The sequence below is a fragment of the Trachemys scripta genome, chromosome 7, assembly GCF_013100865.1.
Source record: "Trachemys scripta elegans isolate TJP31775 chromosome 7, CAS_Tse_1.0, whole genome shotgun sequence".
NCBI classification, from domain to species: domain Eukaryota; kingdom Metazoa; phylum Chordata; order Testudines; family Emydidae; genus Trachemys; species Trachemys scripta.
In genome coordinates, this window is record NC_048304.1 from 113,837,704 (window position 1) to 113,856,635 (window position 18,932).

Below are 18,932 nucleotides of genomic sequence, written 5' to 3' on the forward strand. Positions count from 1 at the left end.
TATATCACAATCAATATTATTTCATCTAGTCAGTCATTTGTGGGGAAGCTATCTGTTCAAAACCTGCTTACCCAGATTTAGGAGATATAGAAGGCAAAAGGCCACGTGGCTCTTCTATAGCACTATGAGGCGCGTCTACTGCTGTGTGTAGTTCATCAATCAATGTACCCACAACAAGAACATAATCCCTTCCCCAAGGAGCTGGCAGGTTAAATGCATGACTAAAACCAATACAAATGAGGAAAGACATTCTTTGGTCATTTAAGCAAAGGACCAAGAGCCTATCTCTGGCTCTGCCACAGACTTGCTGAATGACCTTGGTCAAGTGACTTCTGTGCCTCAGTTACCCAGACTGTAAATGAGGATAAAAACACTTACCCTAACAACAAGAGTATAAATGTTTGTAAAGCACTTTGAGATTGCACCTATAGCATGTAGCATTCCACAAACACAAAAAAAGCGACATGCCCATGTAGGCAGTTACAGAAGGGTGTGCAGCCAGTGTAGCTCGAGTGCTTCCCAGAGCTGGGGAATTGTCAGAAGCAATTAAGTGTTGTTCAAATAAGTAAATGAACTGGTAGCCTTCATATCTAAAAATAATTATCAGCAATTTCAGACAAAGACCAGGAAAAAAATCATTTCTCTCATTTTTTTTTTGCATTTGTCATAATACAAAATCCTTTCTTAGCACTGTGCATAATTATAATCTCTAATGCAGAAGCTTTTCTAGTCTCTCAACACTTATGGAAGCAGTTTAGCATTAGTGATAGCTGGAAACAAAAGTGAAAGATAGCATGAAAGGTTGTTCTAGTTCTCTTCACGCATAAATATAAATACTACGGATAAATATTTCTCATTCATACAACGTACAATTGACCAAAAGAAGGGGGAAAAAAACAGAAGATGAAAATAGCAGTAGGTGGGAGCATATTACATCCATTAGCGGCCATAACAGGAAAAGAAAAGCAATCTTCCCTGCATCAGGAGCTTTCTAATAAACACATACTATCACGAGTGCCTACCTGACCTAGCTTTTCATTATTGTTTTATGAAAACAACTTTTTCTTCCCCTTTCTCAATGCACAAGACCAATAAATATCAGAAGTCAACAATGATAGAAACATTACTGATGGTTACATCTATCAGCAACAGTTTCATTTTTCTAACCATATTTATAATAATATGAAAATAGATTTTTTGAAAATAAAAGCAGGAAATTCTATTTTGTGCAACTTGAATGTTGAGTAATTCCAGTCAACCAAGATGAAAAGGTGCCACTTTAGTATGATACTATACCAAGTTATTACAGTCACATTTTCTCCCTGTTTTACCTTAGCTGAGAAAATTAGGAGAAAATTAAGCTAAATTACTGGTTTAAAATTTGGTAATTTCCATGCTCGGGTTATCTGGATTTTTTTTCTGTAGTTTAATATTGAATTTATTAGAACAAATGCTGATCTGAAATAAAACAAATATTATACCAATTACTACACTAATGGCTTATCAAAATAAATTACAGTAAAAGCTGTGTTATCTGGCACTTTATCAACCAGAAAGCTCCATTAACCAGCATTTCTGATATCTCCCAATACAAATCTTCAATCTAGTAACTGGGACTAGTATACTGCCCAGGAGGTTATGCAATTGCACATTCTGCATTCTACTTTTGTGCAAAAGAGGCAGAAGACAAGTAAACAAGCTGATATCAGGGATTTATTCAGAATAACAACTTCCAGGGTGTGTCAGTGTCATTACAGATTCAGCCTAATCTCCTACAACTTCGACAACTACAATAATAATTGATGTTGATAATGATGAGCCCGAGGCACTGCAAGATCCTGAAGTGCTTTCTGAATCATCAAAGATTAAATTATGTTCAGTATAGTTTTAGTGTTAAGTGTATTTTTAGTGATCTGGGTGTATGCCATGCGCTGCCCACAGTGATATGTAGAGTCATAAGATAACCTACTGTATACACCTAAGTGCTTCAAGAAACCAACCACTCTGCAGTGCAGTACTACTACTGGATTGGTGATTACCTGTATACTATTTTTTTACTTTATTCATGTTATTGTATTCTAATTCTTTGGAAATTGGTATTCTATTGGAAAATATAACTTAGTTAACCAGAATTTTTGACTAACCGGCACCCCTCTTTCCCCCCAATATGCCAGATATCACATTTTACAGTACAAGCTTTGTTATGTAAATTGCAATAAATATAAGAGGTAACAAAACAAGTTTAATACTTCAGACTATGGAACAAATTTTCATGGGCAGGGAAAAAAGGCACAAGCATTGTAAATCCACTAAACAGGGAACTGGATTAATTTTTGGTGAAAAAATAATCAGATTTTTGGATTATTTTGACCCTAACATTTAATTGGACACAAGAAAAACAAGGCCATACCTAGAAGGAAAAAACCTTAGGAAGCTGCATAATACTTATATCAGCATTATGGGACCACATTCAAAGGGGAAGCATCCTTCTAGGAACATGGACTAACAGCTAATAAAGCCTATTTGGGATGGTTGAGATAGATATTTGGGATGGATCCCCACCTCCAACTACTCACACTCATGTCTCAGAATCAACAGAGGTCCCTGTGGCACCTTTAAGACTAGAAGTATTGGGAGCATAAGCTTTCGTGGGTAAGAACCTCACTTCTTCAGATGCAAGACTTAAAGGTGCCACAGGACCCTCTGTTGCTTTTTACAGATTCAGACTAACACGGCTACCCCTCTGATACATGTCTCAGAATGAAATTATGAAAACTGATCAAAAAGAGTCAACTTCGGCAGCAGTAATCAGCATTAGTGACAGCAATGGAGAGGACTACATAAAACAGCATACAAAGAATTTTAGAACATTAATATTATGGCAGTATATGGTGCTAATATTTTCACATGGGACTCTCAAAATTATCCCTCTTTGCCTGTGATAAACCTGTGTTCAATACAAAGGCTGTGTGTTCTTGCAGACAGGAGGGTGAGTAGCTGGGGAAACTATTCAATTTCCATTTAAAACAAAAAGGGCATTTGCCTTCACTTTAACCCAAGAATCAGGTAGCACTATGAAAAAGCAAACAATGTGCATTTTGCTAGTTTGTTCATTTTTTGGTTCCAGAAAAATATATTGAGTATATTAGTAGTACAGCATAAAATTCTAGCTTGTATAATTTGAAGGGGGTTTGGGGACTGAAGATAACATGGGGATTCAGCACAGATATTCAAAAGACTACAAAAATTGCTCTTCAAGGATATTTTTAGGAGAAACAGGCATAAGCTATTATTGGCAGAGTTGACTGAGCAGAATCCAAAAGGAGGGGATGTCTCCATCAAAGACAGGAAGACCCCTTCAGCCTTCTCTGACAGATATTTAATAAAGAACTTCCAGAAGTCACTGAAAGCCCCCTGCAGCACATTACTGTGTGGATTGGTCCTTTAAGCTGTCTCTATTTTTTGTGAACTCACTATATCATGGGCATCAAATTCCAACGCTGAATGTTTGAAAAGTATGTTTGGATGTACAGAGCACAAGCAGAAAGTCATAGTCTAGCCTGGGAATTCTAGTGTGTGGGGGGGGGGGGGGTTGTTTGTTTTTTTGATTGGTTGGTTGCTTTTTTTGCAGTGCATAAGTGGTTGAGCATATATTAATTTAAAGTTATTTTAATGACTATAAATGCATACTTGCTATAACTAAAGAAAAAAGTGTGTAGCTCTGCATATATTTTCTCAACATTCCTGAGCAACAGCACATTCAGAGAAAAATACATCTAAATGTATTCAAAGATTTTATAAAAAGCCATCAAAGCAAAAAAATACAGCAAATGAGAAATACCATAAACACCCAAAAGAGCTAAATCACTAGCTAAATCACTCCGTATCTAATCACTGAAACACACTTATGCTTGAGCACTTTAGGTTGCCCTCTAATTGTTCTGTACCAGCCAAGAATATTTGGGATAGCAGCATGCAACATATTAATTATCTTGAAAACTTGCCAAGGACACTTTGTTTAAAATATGCAGCTCTTTGAACAATTCCCTAATTTGATCATGAGCTCATCGCAGCCAAAGATGTGCCTTTCTATGCATGTGGACACTGGCTGTAACAGTGTGAGCACTACTGGGAAAAATAAAAAACAAACACCACTATACATGGTAACAATAGGTGTTTATAATATAATTCCAGTTACTATGCATAGAAATAGTGTTGACATAGATTGACAGATACAAAAGATGCAATAGGACTGTCTTGCCCCAAGATGGTATTCCAAAATATACAAAAAATGAAATAATGCTGGCATCAAAAAATTAGGGGGTTACTAACATACCTTTAGAACTATTTGAAACTGAAAAATCCATATGAATATTATAAAAAGAAAAATGGGATCACTACATTTTATGTGCTTAGAACTGTGCTTAGACACAGTGGACAGTATCAGCAGAGGAAGCCAGCTGAGCAGGTCCCTGGAGCAGTGGGAACAGCAGGGGACCTACTGGAACTTCCACCAGTGGATTAAGCGTCCTAATTTACTAGAGTATATAGAGCAGGGGGATCAGGCATAATGTGCAGCTCCACTTCACCCTTCCACACACCCTTCCATACTGCTCCAACCTGAGAAAAATGCAAAAGATAAACACAGACCCAAATGGACTCCTGAACACTAAACCAAAGTGGCTGGGCTTGGGTGAGTCCACAGGGATGGGGGAAGAATCTTTTTCCACACCACACAGCAGTTGAACACACACTCCACGTAGTCTACTCCAACCCATCAACTTCCCCCATAGCCCTAGCATAGAGGTGGGCAAACTACGGCCCATGGGACCCTCCTGCCCGGCCCCTGAGCTCCTGGCCCGGGAGGCTCGCCCCACTCCTGCTGTTCCCCCTCCCCTGCAGCCTCAGCACGCTGCACTGCCGGTAAGGGGCAGATAGAGGGCAGGGGAGTTCAGGGTGTGGACAGGGATCAGGATGGTGAGAGGGCAGGGAACAGGGGGGTTGAATGGGGGCAGGGGTCCCAGAGAGCAGTCAGGATGGAGCGGGGGTTGGATAGGGCGGTGGCGGTTCTGGGGACAGTCAGGAGACAGGGAGCTGGGGGGTGGTGGATGGGGCAGGGGTCCCGGAGGGGCCATCAGGGAACAGGGGTGGGGGTTGGATGGGGCAGGAGTCCCGGGGGGGGCATCAGGGGGCAAGAAGTGGGGGGGGCAGGAGGAGATAAGGGGCAAGGGCTGGGCCACGCCTGGCTGTTTGGGGAGGCACAGCCTCCCCTAACCGGCCCTCCATACAATTTCCAAAACCCGATGCGGCCCTCAGGCCAAAAAGTTTGCTCGCCCCTGCCCTAGCACATCCCCTCTGTGGGGCAGTAAGAGAACTACTGAGTAGCTGATGCTCTGACCCAACCCTAATCATTCTTTGCATGCGGGTAGGCTAAGGTTGCCAACTTCGTAATATTTAAAAAACAGACATTCCAGCAGGAGTGTCGAAACTGCCCCTTCCCCCCAAGGACCTGCCCCTGCCCTGACCACTTCCTCCAAGGACCCCTTGTAATGGGTCTTATTTGTCGCTGGGACGCCTCCCTTTACAGGATTCAGCCCTCAAGCCACCATAGTCCTCTCCTTCTGGGGTATCAAAGTCCAATTTAACAAAATGTCCACCTGCTTCTAATCCTCTTCTAAGCTGTTCTACTTTGCCTGTGGCCAGTAGTGGAACTCAACCTTGCCCATTACTTCAGGTTCCAGTCCAAGGACTCTATGCCCAGCAACCATGGTCTGCTCAATCTCTGATTCTGCTATTGTTCCCCTGGGCTGTTTCCTATCTCTCTTTTCTATCTTCCAGCTCACTTCTGGGTTACCACTGGGGCTTCCGCCACGCCCCGTGGCTACATCACCACTCGCTTCTTGCTGGAGTCTGTACTCCACCAAAGGATTCCAGGGCTCACTCTCCCCCTAGAACTCCTCCTTGTACCTAGTCAACGCCCCTCCTCTCTAGGGAGTGACTGAAGAGCTCCTCCCTGCAGCCCTTTTGCTATCAACTTCCTGTCTTGATCAGCCTATTCCAGCACCTCTGTAGGAACAGATTTTTGATAGTGGAAATCTCCACACTTAACCTAGCTTCTCCTCAGCAGTTTTTATAATGAACAAACTATGTAACAAATTGGGTATAAAAGGAGGAAAAATCTGAGCTCATTGGACACATGAACACTTGGACACCTCTGAAGTGCCTCTGCAGATGGAAGACCAGTGAATGTATTTTTTCAGTTATCCACTTGAGACCCTCTCCAGACCCCAGGTAAATATGAATCTGGGATTTTTTGGGGTGTTTTACTAACCTGTTGCAGACATGTGTAACTGCTGGAGACTAAACAAAGTAATGCTTTAAGTGAAAGCACTCTTAGATGGATGGCACAAACAGCACAATACATTGGTCAGACAGCCTCGCCTCCACTGATTTCTTTCCTGCCACCACCTTGCTAAGAGTAAAAGTTACCAAGAGCTTTGGCTTCAGAAACCCCGGGTAACACCTCCCCCACTTGGGCTTCATCAGCCATTAGGCCCTATCAGTCCCTGGCTCTCCTCCAGGTACAGCCTATAAGGTCAATTGGCCTAATTTCCTGTTCAAGCCCTATGTGGGGTAGATACCCCATCACAACTCCCAATTATTCTGTCGAGTATTTGCTTATGGCTCTTGTTTGTCAAAAATAAACCATTTCTTTCCAAACAAGTCCAGGCACTTAGGTTCCTTCTCCTTAGGTGTAATTCTGCATCCCTGCTGCCTAGATCTTTTGTGTGCAGCTGTCACAATCAGTGACCCAGGACCTGGATGAGTGTACAGACATTGAAAGTCTGACAAGGGCACCTGATAACATTTATCAGCCTTTTGGACATAGGTGGAATTATCTGCCATAGATGTTGTACAGACTGCAGCAAGCTGACTTTGCTCCATTAAGAGAATCATTCTACAACGTAATACACTTGTAAAGTGAGTAATATTCTGAGCTGTCAATCTTAACAATAATCACCCCCTGAAAAATGCATTGCTCCCATTTTGCTCAGCCTACTGATTTAGGAATGCTTTAAATTTCTGTACTGTGCTGAAAATTCTTTCCCCCCAGGTTTATAAAACATTAATTTGTATTTTTTGTTTTTGTTTTAAATCAATAGGAAAATCTGAAAAGTAGAAGGCACATTACACCAGGAGGAAACTGAAATAAAAAAAATTACAGTAACTCCTCACTTAAAGTTGTCCCAGTTAATGTTGTTTTGTTGTTACGTTACTGATCAATTAGAGAACGTGCTCGTTTAAATTTACGCAATGCTCCCTTATAACGTTGTTTGGCAGCCGCCTGCTTTGTCCATTGCTTGCAGGAAGAGCAGCCCATTGGAGCTAGCTGGTGGGGGCTTGGAACCAGGGTGGACCAGCAGCCCCCCATCAGCTCCCCTAATTTCCCTGTGTGGCAGCCGCCCAGCAGGCTATCAGTTGCCGGCAGTTCAGCTGTCCCTCCCCCCACTGCCGTGTGCTGCTCCTGCCCTCTGTCTTGGAGCTGCTCCCGGGAGCCTCCTGCTTGCTGTGCAGGAGCGGGGGAAGAAGTGTGCTAATGTCAGGGTGTCCCCATGCCCCACTGCTGCCCCCCTTTGCCCCATCTCCACAGAGCAGGAGAGGGGTGACACGACAGAGTTCAGGATGGAGGGAGCTTTCTGGCAGCAGCTGTTGTCTCAACTTGCTGATCTACTTAAAAGTGTAGTGTACTTAGAGTGGGGTCAGCGTACTTAAAGGGGCAATGCGTGTCTCTATCTCTCTCACACACACGGTGTGTTTCTCTGTCTCTCTCTGCTATGCTGTCTCCCCTCCCTCAATTTGTGCTGCCTTGTATGTGAGACTACATTAACAACAATATGATAACTCTTGAGGGCTCAGCCGAGTGCTAGTTCATCATTTAGCAGTAAGGCATTCTCTGGGAAATATCCCACCCTCTTCCATCCTCTGATTTCACCACCTCAACCAAGCTTCACAATCATCATTGCTGTGTACAGTATTAAATTGTTTAAAACTTATACTGTGTGTGTATATATATATATCTTTTGTCTGGTGAAAAAAATTTCCCTGGAACCTAACCCCCACTATTTACATTAATTCTTATGGGGAAATTGGATTCACTTAACATTGTTTCGCTTAAAGTAGCATTTTTCAGGAACATAACTACAACGTTAAGCGAGGAGTTACTGTACATCTGCCATTTTTGAGCTAACTTTTGGCAGTGGACATTTTGCTAAAATAGGTGATGTCACTTGTAGCACTGAGTGAAGGAGTCCTGTCGAAGTGGTTGTATATCAATTGTTATGCTGTTTAATGTTGGTTAAACACGTATCAAAAACATTTATTATATAGTATTTTAACAAAATACTTCATTAGTATTTTTTGGGATTCTTTCGAGGATTGCAAAGTAGCACTAAAGCAAGATGGAACTGAATTCAGGCTCTCATAGCAGGCTACCTCACTGACAGTGTCAAACACATGATCTCATGTTTAACAAGATGGCTTCTATTTGTTGGCAGTTTATAGTCTATAGTAATTTTTAAAATGCAGTGTTCAGATAGCAGTCAGAATTCATTCCGACTTAGATATATTTCTTATATTTCAAATCATCTAAGATGAACAAACTGGATCCAGTTCCCCAAAGAGTCAGTTCCTAGTCACAAGGAGGATATAACTGAAGTTAAACAGGTTTGCCATAACTCTGAATTATTTTGGTTCTGTGACATGTTTACAGATTGGTTTTCCATCAGTATTTTAACTACATATTTAAAACATCAGTTATAAAACAACAATTCTTGATATAACTCAGGCATTCTCTCAACTTCCCTGCATTTAAGTACTGGCACACAAAATTATTGTCTAAATATTTTCATTTGCTCCCTTATCACCATTTTTTTCCCTTTATGAGAACACAGCTTTCTCGAAATAGTAGAAGACATTTTAAACTCCAGTTCACTTTCACTAAAGAATGGATCTTGTGTTTTCCACATAAAATGTAAATTTTAGGATTTGAAACACTTTTTACATTGCTTAAGAAAAGTAGTGTTACTTTACATTTACAAAGTGCCTTTCATGCCAAAGAATCCCAAAAGGCTTTGTAAACTTTACAAATTATATTCTCTATACAGTACAAAGAAGAAAGGAGGGGAAGTCTACAGAAAGACAGAATAATACAATGGTTAGAGCAGGCGTGAGCAAACATTTTGGGCCGAGGGCCACACCTGGGTGGGGAAATTGTATGCAGGGCTGGGGCAGGGGACTGGGGTGCAGGAGGGAGTGTGGAGTGTGGGAGGGGGTGCAGTGTGCAGGAAGGGGCTCAGGGCAAGGGATTGGGGCAGAGGAGGGGTGCGGTGGGTATGAGGGCTCAGGGCAGGGGGTTGGGGTGCAGGAGGGGTGCGGGAGTGTACGAGGGGGCTCAGGGCAGGGAGTTGGGGTACAGGAGGGATGCGAGGTGCAGGCAGTAGGCTTAGGGCAGGGAGTTGGGGGCTGGGAGGTCTTCGGGCTCCGAGGTGGCAGCGGCGCGCACCAGGGCCAGAGCAGGCTCCCTGCCTGCCCTGTCCCCGGCCCCATGCCGCTCCAGGAAGTGCTGCAGCCCCTGGGGGAGAGGGGGCAGAGGGCTCCGTCTGTGCTGCCCTTGCTGCGCCTCCAGGTACCCCCCCCCCGATGCTCCCATTGGCTGCGGTTCCTTGTTTCCGGCCAATGGGAGCTGTGGAGGGGCAGTGCCTGCAGACAAGAGCAACACATGGAGCCCTCTCCTCACCCCCCCCCCCCGGGGAGCCGCAGAGGCGTGGTGCCTGCAGCACCGTGGAGATCAGCGTGGGGCCTGCAGCACCATGGGGGGCAGTTCCTTGGGCTGGATCCAAAGCCCTGAGGGGCCTGATCCGGACCGCGAGCCATAGTTTGCCCACCCCTGGGTTAGAGGTACGTTAAACAGTATCATGTGTAGTGTTGCAGTCGTGTTGGTCCCAGGATTTGAGATAAGGTGGGTGAAATAATGTCTTATTAGATCAACTTCTGTTAGTGAGACACAATCTTTCAAGCTTACACAGAGCTCTTCTTTAGGTCTGGAAAATGTCACAGTTAAACAGGAGGTGGAACAGACTGCTTAACATAAGTCGTTAACACACATTTCAAGGGATCATTCAAGGTGTGGCCCATTAACCTTTCAAGATCCATGGGTCCTACACATGCCTATCACAACATGTGTATCATTCAGTGCACTAAATGCTCCAACAATAACTATGCGGGTGAAATGAGACAATCACTACGTTCTTGACTGAACTCACACAGAAAAAAAGGATAAAAGACAAAAACACAATATTACTTTGAAACCTGAAATTTTTCACAAAGTGATCACTCTATATCTGATTTTCCATTCCTCATTCTCAAAGGAAACCTGCAAAATACCTTCAAAAGACAAGCCTGGGAGCTTAAACTCATAAATTTGCTAGACACTAAAAACCATGGACCGAATAGAGACACTGGATTTATAGCTTATTACAACAATCTAAATCTCCCCTCCTCCCCTTCCTGCAATGACTGTAGAGATGTTAACGGGCCACTTTGACTTGCATGGTCCCTTGAAATGTCTGTTAACTACTTATGGTAAGCAATCTGTTCCGCCTTGTATTTAGCTGTGACTCTGAGAATGCCTACACTGCAATTAAAAACCTATAGCTGGCCCCTGCCAGCTGACTCAAGCTTGCAGGGCTAGGGCTAAAGGGCTTTTTAACAGTGGTGTAGACATTTGAGATCAGGCTGGGACCTGGGCTCTAGGACACTGAAAAGTGTTTACATACATACACACACACACACACACACAATTTCTCCTGTCATACTGTTTAAATATGAATATATAGTACTCTAGTAAATCAAACAATTAAGTCACACTATTGTGGCTCTTCTGGGTAATGCTGACTGCTAATTTGGCTTCTGAGCCATTGAGGTCTAAGTATCACTCGTTTAGAAAATAAATAACTTGTTTTTTTTAAGTGTTCCTCTCACTTCCATTGTTAGCTGGAAATCTCCATAGAACTATCTTTAGCTAGCTTATAGAGCAAAATCGAGGGCCATCTCAGAGGACAGCGAGTTTTCGATTAACAAAGAAAGTCCCAGGACTGTGCTAAGAAGGGAGAGGGAGAGAATAGGAAGCAGTTGCCTTATGTCAAATCATCAACAACAGAACTCAATACCCTCAACAGCAAAGTAACAAAAAAGGAAAGTCTTAAGAGGAAAAAAAACAAAAAGATACTGTTCTTTGGTACACAAAATATTAATCTATATTACATTTATTAACTTACATTCATTTCAGCATTACAACGATCACCATAGTAACTAGTATTAAATTGATTCTATCCTCTACCAGGAAACAAAAAAAGCTGCTTGACTAGAAGAAGCTGTTTTATTAAATTATGCATCTCTCAGATTCCTTTATTCTTCTCTTTCATAGAGGAATTTCCTATTAAGGTAAGGAATGGTGTCCCTAGCCTCTGTTTGTCAGAGGGTGGAGATGGCTGGCAGGAGAGAGATCACTTGAACATTGCCTGTTAGGTTCACTACCTCTGGGGCATCTAGCATTAGCCACTATCGGTAGACAGGATATTGGGCTAGATGGAGACCTTTGGTCTGACCCAGTACGGCCGTTCTTGTGTTCTTATTAAAGTGATATTGTTAGATGATTGCCATTTCCTGTTTCCACAACACACAACTCTGACAGGAGACACAGAAGGACAAATTTACTCAGGCATAAGTGGACAAAGCTATAGTAAAGTCAATGAAGTGGTGAATTTGGCCTAGAGTCTTAAGTAAAATTTTGTCCTGTCTTTATCTATTATTTAGAGGGGTTAACCCACAAGTTTTTGTAGGGTATTTTTTAATCTTTGAAGGGATCTTTGAGGTCTTATTACTATTTAAGATCAGGAACACAGCAGAATGCTATCAATAAATGTCTACTTCAGTTTATATACTGATTCCTGTATTATTTAAATAGCCTTCTTATAGCTGTTCTATATAGATCATTTGTATTTTGATATCTAAAGTTACTTCTCTACAAATACAACAACAGTGCTTGTCTCCATGGAACTAATATGACAGCACACAAATGAACTGTATGGATATTTAATGGCTTTTAAATGGTTAATAATGTATTTCTTTACATAAGAAGCGTGTCCGTTCTGTTATATTCACCCTTACTAGAATTACACACCCAAAGCTACGTTAATGAAACACTGAAGTTGCAAAGTCTTGCATTCAAAAATGCAGATATGCCAGAATTAAGACTGCCTGTCCATCACCAGTCTTGTTCCATTTCCACACCTCAGCTTTGTCTCCCCACTCCCTCACACCTCAGTATTTCTGTCAAATTGACTTCCTCCTTCTCCTACTTGCCTAACTTGCCTGTGCTGCAGGAGCACTGAGAGCATGTGAGAGAGAGAGAGAGAGTCTTCCTGCTCCCAGTTCTTGTGCCCAGCAACACAGCCGCTTTCTGACAGCTGACAGAAGCAATGGCAGGGAAAAGTCTTGCTCACAGTCCCTTTAGCCTTGGGATGGAGCACACCCATAGAGTTGTAATCTTCAGCAGAATTAGCCACCAAACTCTACTAATTCTCTACTGAGCGCATGTGAACTGAGATTTTCAGAGGCTCATAATTCAGCCAAAATGAGGCCGATTTTTGAGGGATGGCAAAAGGCACATCCCTGACACCACAGCGACCCCACTGCCAAATTTCAAGTTTCAGCTCCAAGCATGGAGGCACCAGAGCTACATGGAGGCAAATCAAACTATTGGCACAGTTCAACAACTAAAACCAAGGTCTTATAATGGAAAGTGTGGGGCAACATTAACTGTAGGCATCACTGCATGTGCTCTTGTAATGTCTTCTCTTAGCAACAGCAACATTATACTTCTGAAATATGCACACGTTAGACTGTAAAATGTTTTAAAACATTAGATATGGATCTGTTTTAAGTGCAACACAATAAGCCATATGTGACAATGTACCCCATAAGGCTTTATGGGGGAAAGGGTGCTTATACATGTATGTATGACATAACTGGAATATGTTTTGTGCTGCCTCTGTCATGTAACATATCTCCGTAAAGGTTATGGTTCTCTATATCTATTCATCCTATTTGTACACATATATCATTTTCTACTTGAGGTTAAGAATATGGGCTGTATACTTGCTTGGTTTCTAAGTAAGCTTTGTGAGGCATTTGGTCAGTTTCTTTAGGAAGGAATTCGCAAGGTTAAGTACCTAATCAGGAAGCACTTGGGGAACAGTGCATCGTGGAATGCTCCAATCCACATAAGAAGTCTTCCTGGAGACATTCAAGATACCATGTGGACGATGGCTTCAGCCTGTAAAGACTGAGTCATGCAGGGACATGTGACTTGCCCAGGTGACTCCAAAACTCCATCTTGGAGCTGGACTTTGCATAGGAGAGAGGAGGGGGGTCTCCACCCACAAGAGAGAGTCTATTTAAACCTCTGGGAGACCCCTCCATTTTGTCTTCAGCTGGCTAAAGAAGGAGCCTCTCCAACCCCCCAGGATACATGAAGGAAACTGGAACAAAGGACAGTAACTACAGGGGGTGTGAGTGATTGCTGGACCCAGGCTAAAAGGAGATTAGCCTGTAAAAGGGAGCACTCTGGAACTGGTGAGGAACTTATCTGTATTTAGTTTGATTAGACATAGATTTGCGCATTTTATTTTATTTTGCTTGGTGACTTACTTTGTTCTGTCTGTTACTACTTGGAACCACTGAAATCCTACTTTCTGTATTTAATAAAATCACTTTTTAATCATTAACTCAGAGTATGTATTAATACCTGGGGGAGCAAACAACTGTGCATATCTCTCTATCAGTGTTATAGAGGGCGAACAATTTATGAGTTTGCCCTGCATAAGCTTTATGCAGGGTAAAACGGATTTATTTGGTTTAGACCCCATTGGGAGTTGGGCATCTGAGTGCTAAAGACAAGAACACTTTTGTGAGCTCTTTTTGGGTAAACTTGCAGCTTTGGGGCAAGTGATTCAGACCCTGGGTCTGTGTTGGAGCAGATGGGAGTGTCTGGCTCAGCAAGACAGGGTGCTGGAGTCTTGAGCTGGCAGGGAAAACAGGAATAAAAGTAGTCTTGGTACATTAGGTGGCAGCTCCCAAGGGAGTTTCTGTGATCTAACCCGTCACACCATACTCAGTGATATTTTGGGGCAGAGGTTTGTTTCATGTGTACAGGAAGGATGGTCCAGCAGAATTAGATCGTTAACTTGGGATCTGCAAGACCTGGGTTCAGTTCTCTCACAGATTTCCTATGTGACCATTGGCAAGCCACTTAGCCTCCATTCCACATCTGTAAATGGGGATATTATTGCTTCCCTACCCCACAAAGTAAAAATTGTGAGACGCTCAGATGCTATGGTAATGGAGGACATATAAGTACTTCAGAGAGATTGTTTCCTTGTTTTGGTTTTGTAATGCTTACATAAGCCATGCCAGCTCAGTGTGGCACTCTGTTCCCTGTTAGTGGTGGAAGAGCCTGCTACAGCCTTGGCGAAGAGCTGGGTCTTTTAGCTCAGGTTGCATAGGGTCATGTATTAATATCTCTCTCTCCTGACTTATTAATAGCATATTACATTATTGAAACAAAGGAAATGTTAAATAAATATTAATTTATTTTTCATCATTTATATTGTTTGTTTTATGTTTTTCAATCCAGTCACCTTGAACAATGAAAGCAAACCAGTCAGTTTCATCTAGTAGCATAGTTTCCATGCATTAATAAAATGCTGCAGCGGTTAGGGGGAAGAAACTGCATGCTTAAAGCCAAACCAAAAAATACATTTTTTCACAATTTTAAAAACAAAATATCATTAAGACATTTTTAATTCTATAAAATATATATTTTAAACAAAATGTAAATGTTAGCTCTAAAATACCTGGCAGTACATATTCCATTTTAAAGCACCACTGTGCATTGCTGATTCAGTAAAACAATTCTGTGTTATTCAACTGTGATGGCCACCCCCTTGGCTGACACTTTGCAGACTGAACCTGGGACTTTCAGAGCTAAAGGCATAAACTGCTATAGCTCAATCTAAAGAGCAAAGGTTCTGTAGCTGAGACTTATAATAATGTATATCCTCTGAGGACTGGACCTGTAACACACACTCACCAGTTGGTTACACACATCCTCTGCTCAAAGAATGCTGGTCCCAAGTGCCTGATGCCCAGAATGGCTCAAATCCTGGATAAGCCCCCACTTATCTGACAGCCACCCTCTTAGCCAATACACCCAGGACTCAACCAAGGAGCTTCTGCTAAAAGCATGAGATGCTACAGCTTGAACCTAAGTGCCAAGACTTTATAACTGGGAGCCATAACTCATTTTCTTTGCAAATGGACACAGAGGGAGACCTGTAACACACACTCCAGTGCAGCTGACAGCTTGCAACCCCCTAGGTAATAACCTCACAACCCCCAGTTTGAGAACCCCTTCTCTAGTGGGTTACACAACAATACAATCCTGAAAAAAACAGAAAATACTTTGTTTTATTTTTTTAAAGAAGGCCAAACTACATTAATTTTATTTTTAGACTAGAAAAATCAGTCTGCCAAAAAAAGAAAAGGGTGGTTGTCCTGAAAGGACTAAGTACTTTTCTCTATAGATTGCTACAGTCTCTCATTTTAAATTAATTAGTTTTGTACAGTTCTGATTTCCTAAAACCCTTGTTCCTAGAGGATGGTGTTCACTGCACATCACTATGGGATGGGAGAGGGGAATAACAGAGCCCTGAAGCTATGGCTTTCTAATCAGTAGGGCTCGAGAAAAAATATAAATCTAACTGTCACACTAGAGTTAGAAATTTTCATGAAAATCCCCTTGCTGCTGAAACTTCACCATGGCCTACCCAACAAGTGGGGGGAAAAAATTATATCCAGAGCTAAAGATAGTAGTGTTCAGACTGTGTATGGTTCAAGGTTCACAGAATAGTTGTGAAGAATATACATATAACTTACAACATTCTAAAATTATTTCAAATAATTCTTAAATTCTAGTTAAAAATTCTGTACTATACTCTGAATGTGTGTCATGTCTCTTTTATAACAATTTTTAAAAATCCAGTTTTTCCTGGCTTTGACAGGAATAGAAACTTCAAGCCATAGTATGTTTGTAACATAATCTACTCAGTTTATATTAACATTCAACATATGGGTTATTCCATTTAGAAGTCACTACTATGGTTGACAATATGAATATGACATTCTGACTTAAAGTTATACAAGTCAATCAAACTACAACTGTAACTAGCGTTCCTTTCATATAATGTAGTTTTGAGACTATTGGGCAAATAAGGGCTAGTGCACATGCCCCAGAGCACCATATGTTCATTCATGCAACACTCACCGCTAAACTATTAAAGTGGTGCATAGGGATTTCGCTGTGCAACCTCCATTAATGCCAATTGATGGACAAACTCTGTGCACTGCTTTGAACAGGATTCATCTTTACCTGCCCTGCTGGGTACTGCTATGAGCGTGAGCCAGATGCCTTTGGCAAGAGATCTAATAAGTCTCTGGCTGATGGGAAGGGCTAACTAATATCAGCTATGAATATCACTGAATGATGATATGCTATACTATCTATACTATTAGTACTAAACTTCAAAACAAAAATTATAACTATATAGAGCTAACAAAACCTACTAGAGTTAGGAAATCAATGGACAAAGCACTGCTTTCTCAGATAGTGACGAGAGAACTCAGATGGCTGGGAGAGTGCATCCCAAAATGGACATGTATTTGAAGAAGGTTCCACAAGTTCACTGATAGAGAGTACTATCCCAACAATAGAAATGCACAAAGAAGAATGACAGCTTAAAAGGAAGAAGTGGTATAGCAAATATCTTAATGTAGCACATTAAGTACCTTGAGTTTTTGCATCAGGAAGGCATAGATTCTATTAGCATATCTTTTTGATAATTACTAGGTCAGTAGTCATTAGGAACTCTAATATCACTGGTGATAAATACATGATATACAGGGTGAACCTCTCTAGTACAGCACTCTCTGGTCCAGCATGATTTTATTTTTTGTTTTTCATGCTTTATCTACTTATTTCCTTGTGCCAATACAATAAAATTGTATAACAACACTAACACTTTGTTATGAAGAGAGCCAGTAAACCTTGGCTAGGCGGCGTTGCAAGTGTTGTTCCGTTTATTCGCCTCGGCGAGATAAAAATAAAGAGACCCACTCTCTACAGTATTGACCTCTTGTGGTTCGGCAAATTCTCTGGTTCAGCACCGATCAGGTCCCCAAGGTGCCAGACTAGAGAGGTTCAACCTGTATTAGATATCAGTTTGATAGCTGTTAGTCTATGTGATCTCATGCTCTGATTACTGTGACCCTTGTCCAATCTCACACAACTTCCTTCTTCTTTCTTCTCGCACCGAGGTTCTCTTAACCTAGGCTGTAAGTGCTTCAAGACAGAAACACTCACCTGCTCCATATTTTACAGCTTCTAGCACAATTAGGCACCAATCTTGACTGTGGCATATGGACTCTATACTAATAAATAATTATATTTAATAACACAATATGATTGAGGTGTCTGACTACAAGAAAAATAATTAACTACCTTTTCTTAAGTATACTCTACTTTTAGTATAAGGCTCCCTGTTTATCTATGCACACATTTATATGAATAACGCACTCACCGTTGGATCATTTCCTGGAGTAAAATTTTAGTATCACTGCAATCCATGTAAAGACTGGCTTCCAGTGAAATAAGCTGATCACAATTTCTTCCAGCTCAGATAGAGGAAGGTTTATTTTCACCTCCCCTGAGCAAATGTGGATCACAGAGTCTTCATTGTGAAAAACTGCTGGATACTGATACAGTAACTCCAATGACCAAGTGAAGGACTTTTAATTTGTTAAATGTTGTCACCAATTGTATCTAGCATGTTTCCCAGGTAAACTATATTCGCAATATAATCCTGCAGAAAAACATGTTGTCCCATAACCTTTGATGTGTACTACTTGGAAGCCATAAGAACTAACTTCTGCAGACAAGATGGTTATGAACAACAATGTCTATATATTATGGCAAGTGGCATGCTATAAATAGCTAAAATATACAGATTAGTTTTCACGAAAATAGAGGAGGACTATTATAATTCCATAACAGTTTCTATTTACTCTTTAGCATTTCTGTTTTCTGCAAGGAAAACAACTGCAAATTACCATTGGGACACAATGCTCATTTCCTGAAAATTAAAACTGGGAGAAGAATGAATCTGGAATAAATCTGACCTGGTTAGAAATATGGCATCATTTATTTTTAATATTCCTTTAACAAAAGCTCTATAACTCAAAATAACTCTCAAAAACTAAGAAACACATGAATTGAAAGAGAGACTGGGTATGACCTGTTTGAGTAAAGGAGAATCTTAGTCATGCTGTAGAAAAAACTACTTAGCATAATTTGTATTTTATTTCAGCAAGCACGGTGGACCAGTAGAGTTGCGCTTCTTTAAATGTTAAAGACCTATTCAACAATGAGCTATCCAACTGATTCCCAGTATAAAAATGAATGCTAGAATGCTAACTGCACTTTCCAAAGCTAACGGCCTATGTACTCCTTTTGTTCAATATTTAATTACGTGGATGAAATGTCTGAAGAATTGTCCACCTTAAAATGTTTCTGAAACTCTAAAAATCTAATTACTATAGTTTCTGACCTAAAGATACGTGACAAATATACCTAATATAGCTCCTAGCACCACAGACATTTTGGACTTTGAATCCAATTGCACATAAAACAGCACAAGGCTACTGATAATTCTCCAGCCATCTCCTTTTATAGGATACTATAAAAGCTATAGTGGCTG

The 18,932-nt window shown here is 41.2% G+C and overlaps 1 protein-coding gene across 4 annotated transcripts in view; it reads right to left on the minus strand.

The window, feature by feature from the left end:
• ATRNL1 (attractin like 1) overlaps positions 1-18,932 on the minus strand; it is a 1,006,335-nt gene that overhangs the window by 584,778 nt on the left and 402,625 nt on the right. The window lies entirely within an intron of this gene.